The sequence below is a fragment of the Bos taurus genome, chromosome 1 (genome assembly GCF_002263795.3).
Source record: "Bos taurus isolate L1 Dominette 01449 registration number 42190680 breed Hereford chromosome 1, ARS-UCD2.0, whole genome shotgun sequence".
NCBI lineage: Eukaryota > Metazoa > Chordata > Mammalia > Artiodactyla > Bovidae > Bos > Bos taurus.
This window is the reverse complement of record NC_037328.1, coordinates 76,967,772-76,973,784: the sequence shown is the minus strand read 5'-3', so window position 1 is coordinate 76,973,784 and position 6,013 is coordinate 76,967,772.

Below are 6,013 nucleotides of genomic sequence, written 5' to 3'. Positions count from 1 at the left end.
GCGATTTAAAGCAGCTCCGCCCCCGGCCTGACCCGGCCGCCGCGCAGCGCCCTCTGGCGGTTTCCGGGCGGGTTGCTGGAAAACGAGAGGGAGCGCGGGAGCCCGCGATAGGGCCCGAACTCTGGGGGGAAGGTCCTGCCAGCCAAGTAGGGACAACTCGAGGAGGATCAGGTACGCATAGTGTCCCGGTGCTGCTCGTTTCCTGTCTTTTCTCCTCTTGCCTTTTCCTCTGTGAGTCTTCCCAGGCTTTCCGTTCATTCAATCCACATTTATCCAAAAATGACTACGTATGTCTAAACACTAAAAGATGCCAAGATGAAAAATTAAGACCTCAAGGGACGCACAGTTTCATTTTCGACTTTTCCCCCGCTGATTAAAAGACATTTCTATGGCTCTCCACCCCTCTAACCTCCCTCACACACTTTCCTCCCTTTCCGTTCAGCCTCCTCCCCATTTCCCTTTCCTCCCAATGCCCTTTCTTCCCTTCGAAATCTCTTTTAGAATCATAAAAGAAATGTTGATACCTTATTTATTAGGAAACTGAGACTCAGAAAGGAAACGTGAGATCCGTAAGACCATACAGCAAGTTGATAGCATATGCAGTACTCTGGTTCTCAGCCCACTCTGCCCAACTACATCTCAGCTTGACCGAAATATATGTCCTTTGAGCTTCCCTGGTGGCACAGCGGTAAAAAAAAGTCTGCCTACCAATGCAGGAAAGGCAAGAGGCATGGGTTCAGTCCCTGGGTCTGGAAGATCCCCTGGAGAAGGAAATGGCAACTCACTCCTGCATTCTTGCCTGGAAAGTTGTATGGACAGAGGAGCTGAGTGGGTTACAATCTATGGGGTCTCAAGAAGTACCTCAGTGAGTAGGACTTGACTGAGCACACACACCCATCCTTATGGAAATACAGCCTACCCTCCCCTACCCCTACACTTGTACACACCCACACCCACACCCACACCCAGCCTACCTTCCACCATTCCTACACTTGAACACACACACACACACATCATCATCATCATCACCCTCTTTCTCACAGCACTTTGTCTTAGAGCAGTGATTCATTCTCAGAGGGACCTGGCCACCCAGACCCACTGCCCCTCCAAAGGGTGTTTCTCGGATGTTATTCATCAGAGGTGACAGCATCTAAAAAGTCCCCCCAAGTAGAAAGAGACCTGTCCTGGGATTAGAAGTCCAAGTTCTGGCTTTTGCAGTGTGACTGGCTGTGGCCAACACCTCAGATTTTAGCTTATTCAGCCTTTAGTTTTGCTCTGTGGGTCTCTAAAGCTTCTTTCTTTGTAGTTACTCAGAAGTGTACCTCAGATGCTGTGGTTTGGAATAATTAAAATGTTTTCCCAACCTCTTTGTGTGTGTGGTGCCAGTGTGGTGGGAGGAGAAGTTTTATGGTTTTAATAAAAACAGAAGCACCTCCCAGGCAGAAATAAACTTGCAAAAGGGAAAACAAGATATGTTTCAATATTTCCTATGGCAACTGCCAGTTTATAGTAAAGAGGGAGTTAAAAAATTTTTTTCATAGTGTGAATGAGAGAGGTGAAGAGAACTCTGCCACTTGGGGGAATGTTGGTGGTGCATGCTATGCATGTGTGAGGTGAGACAGAATATGAGAATCTCTGCACCTTCTGCTCAATTTTGCTGTGAGACTAAAACTACACTTTTAAAAAATATATAAAAAAGCAAAAAACCCCAAGCACCACCACCCTCATTTCCACCTGGCTATCGTCAGATACCTTAGGAAGGTTTAAATCCAAAGGACAAGTCTGCATGGAGATTTAAGGACTAGCAATGAAGAGGGTAGACTTCCTTGGTGGCTTAGTAGTAAAGAATCCTCGTGCAATGTAGGAGATGCAGGTTTGATCCCTGGGTCAGGCAGATCCCCTGGAAAAGGAAATGGCAACCCATTACAGTATTCTTGCCTGGTAAGTCACATGGACAGAGGAGCTTGGTAGGCTACAGTCCATGGGGGTCTCAATGAATTGGACACAATTTAGCAACTAAACCACCGCCACCACCAATGAAAGGGGTAACGCATAAGCTAGATGAAGAGATTTAATTTGGGATAAGCAGGAATTAAGCAAGTGGTGTCCTTTCTTATCTGAAAGCCTCCTCAGACCCTGGGAAGGCTCTCAGGCTGCTCTGTAGGGCAGGACCGCATCCAGGCTAAGTCCTCAGAGTCTGGGCCCACAGTTATTAATACTTTCTATACCTAGATGAATGTTCTGTAGGGTCCTGTGAGACATATCAATCACATTTGATTTATTTATGTGTTAAGGACTGTTAAGCTCAGGGGAGGTTCTCAGACTTTGCTTAGGACTACACCACCATCATGTGAATCAAATAGTCTTATCTTTTTGTTCCAGTCAATTCAGAATTAAGACTATTAAATTTTTGTCTTTGTTTTTTAGATTAGAGTAATAAAGACATGATTTTAATTCAGTGAGTGTATTTGTGCACAGGCCTTTTAATGTACATTAGGACCTGTTTTTATCAACCAACAGTTGTCAGGAATTAGAGGGATGAACTCAGTGGCCACTATGGCCCCATGTTTTTTGTTTTTTTAGTCCAGGTCTGTGTGAGACTGATTACTTCATGCCCACAGCATATTTGTGAGGCTGTGGTTGATGCTGTTTACTCCACTGTGATCCATGCCATCTCTGGCATATCTAATCCTGTCTAGTTTTTTGTCCTTCCCTCAGAGCAGATAGATGAGATAATGGCTCACCAGAAATCCATCAACTTAAAGAGGAAAAACAACTTACAGACATTGGTTTTTAAATATGAAGTATAAACAGAGGTTTATATATACCATCTCCTATGTGAGGTGACCATTCAGGTATGACCTAAATCAAATTGCTTATGACTATACAGTAGAAGCGAGAAATAGGTTTAAGGGACTAGATCTGATAGACAGAGTGCCTGATGAACTATGGACAGAGGTTCGTGACACTGTACAGGAGACAGGGAGCAAGACTATCCCCAAAAAAAGAAATGCAAAAAAGCAAAATGAGTGTCTGAGGAGGCCTTACAAATAGCTGTGAAAAGAAGGGAAGTGAAAAGCAAAGGAGAAAAGGAAAGATATACCCATTTGAATACAGAGTTCCAAACAGCAAGAGATAAGAAAGCCTTTCTCAGGGATCACTGCAAAGAAATAGAGGAAAACAATAGAATGGGAAAGACTAGAGATCTTTTCAAGAAAATTAGAGATCAGTTCAGTTCAGTTCAGGTTTCCCTGGTGACTCAGAGGGTAAAGCGTCTGCCTGCAATGCAGGAGACCTGGGTTTGATCCCTGGGTCAGGAAGATCCCCTGGAGAAGGAAATGGCAACCCACTCCAGTATTCTTGCCTGGAGAATCCCATGGACGGAGGAGCCTGGTGGGCTACAGTCCACGGGGTTGCAAAGAGTCTGACACGACTGAACGACTTCACTTTCACTTTCACCTTTCAGTTCAGTTTAGTCACTCAGTCCTGTCCGACTCTTTGTGACCCCATGAATCGCAGCACGCCAGGCCTCCCTGTCCATCACCAATTCCTGGAGTTCACTCAGACTCACATCCATCGAGTCAGGGATGCCATCCAGCCATCTCATCCCCTTCTCCTCCTGACCCAATCCCTCCCAGCACCAGAGTCTTTTCCAGGGAGTCAGCTCTTCATGAAGTGGCCAAAGTACTGGAGTTTCAGCTTTAGCATCATTCCTTCCAAAGAAATCCCAGGGCTGATCTCCTTCAGAATGGACTGGTTGGATCTCCTTGCAGTCCAAGGGACTCTCAAGAGTATTCTCCAACACCACAGTTCAAAAGCATCAATTCTTCGGTGCTCAGCTTTCTTCACAGTCCAACTCTCACATCCATACATGACCACTGGAAAAATAATAGCCTTGACTGGACAGACCTTTGTTGGCAAAGTAATATCTCTGCTTTTCAATATGCTGTCTAGGTTGGTCATAACTTTTCTTCCAAGGAGTAAGCGTCTTTTAATTTCATGGCTGCAGTCACCATCTGCAGTGATTTTGGAGCCCCCCAAAATAAAGTCTGACCCTGTTTCCACTGTTTCCCCATCTATTTACCATGAAGTGATGGGACCAGATGCCGTGATCTTCGTTTTCTGAATGTTGAGCTTTAAGCCAACTTTTACACTCTCCTCTTTCACTTTCATCAAGAGACTTTTGAGTTCCTCTTCACTTTCTGCCATAAGGGTGGTGTCATGTGCATATCTGAGGTTATTGATATTTCTCCCAGCAATCTTGATTCCAGCTTGTGCTTCTTCCAGCCCAGCTTTTCTCATGATGTACTCTGCATATGGTGACAGATATACAGCCTTGTGACAATATACAGCCTTGACGTACTCCTTTTGCTATTCGGAACCAGTCTGTTGTTCCATGTCCAGTGCTAACTGTTGCTTCCTGACCTGCATATAGGTTTCTCAAGAGGCAGGTCAGGTGGTCTGGTATTTCCATCTCTTGAAGAATTTTCCATAGTTTATTGTGATCCACACAGTCAAAGGCTTTGGCATACTCAATAAAACAGAAATAGATGTTTTTCTGGAACTCTCTTGCTTTTTCGATGATCCAGCGGATGTTGGCAATTTCATCTCTCATTCCTCTGCCTTTTCTAAAACCAGCTTGAACATCTGGAAGTTCACGGTTCACATATTGCTGAAGCCTGGCTTAGAGAATTTTGAGCATTACTTTACTAGTGTGTGAGATGAGTGCAATTGTATGGTAGTTTGAGCATTCTTTGGCATTGCCTTTCTTTGGGATTGGAATGAAAACTGACCTTTTCCAGTCCTGTGGCCACTGCTGAGTTTTCCAAATTTGCTGGCATATTGAGTGCAGCACTTTCACAGCATCATCTTTCAGGATTTGGAATAGCTCAACTGGAATTCCATCACCTCCACTAGCTTTGTTCATAGTGATGCTTTCTAAGGCCCACTTGACTTCACATTCCAGGATGTCTGGCTCTTGGTGAGTAATCACACCGTTGTGATTATCTGGGTCGTGAAGATCTTTTTTGTACAGTTCTGTGTATTACTGCCACCTTTTCTTAATATCTTCTGCTTCTGTTAGGTCCCTCCCATTTCTGTCCTTTATCGAGCCCATCTTTGCATGAAACGTTCCCTTGGTATCTCTGATTTTCTTGAAGAGATCTCTAGTCTTTCCCATTCTGTTGTTTTCCTCTATTTCTTTGCAGTGATAGCTGAGGAAGGCTTTCTTATCTCTCCTTGCTATTCTTTGGAACTCTGCATTCAGATGCTTATATCTTTCCTTTTCTCCTTTGCTTTTTGCTTCTCTTCCTTTCACAGCTATTTGTAAGGCCTCCTCAGACAACCATTTTGCTTTTCTGCACTTCTTTTCCATGGGGATGGTCTTGATCCCTATCTCCTGTACAATGTCATGAACCTCCATCCATAGTTCATCAGGCACTCTATCTATCAGATCTAGTCTCTTAAATCTATTTCTCACTTCCACTGTATAATCATAAGGGATTTGATTTAGGTCATACCTGAATGGTCTAGTGGTTTTCCCTACTTTCTTCAGTTTAACTCTGGATTTGGCAATAAGGAGTTCATGATCTGAGCCACAGTCAGCTCCTGGTCTTGTTTTTGTTGACTGTATAGAGCTTCTCCAACTTTGGCTGCAAAGAATATAATCAGTCTGATTTCAGTGTTGACCATCTCGTGATGTCCATGTGTAGAGTCTTCTCTTGTGTTGTTGGAAGAGGGTGTTTGCTATGACCAATGCCCTTTCTTGGCAAAACTCTATTAGTCTGTGCCCTGCTTCATTCCGTATTCCAAGGCCAAATTTGCCTGTTACTCCAGGTGTTTCTTGACTTCCTACTTTTGCATTCCCATCCCCTATAATTAAAAGGACATCTTTTTTGGGTGTTAGTTCTAAAAGGTCTTGTAGGTCTTCACAGCGTTACTGGTTGGGGCATAGACTTGGATTACTATGATATTGAATGGTTTGCCTTGGAAATGAACAGAGATCATTCTTTCA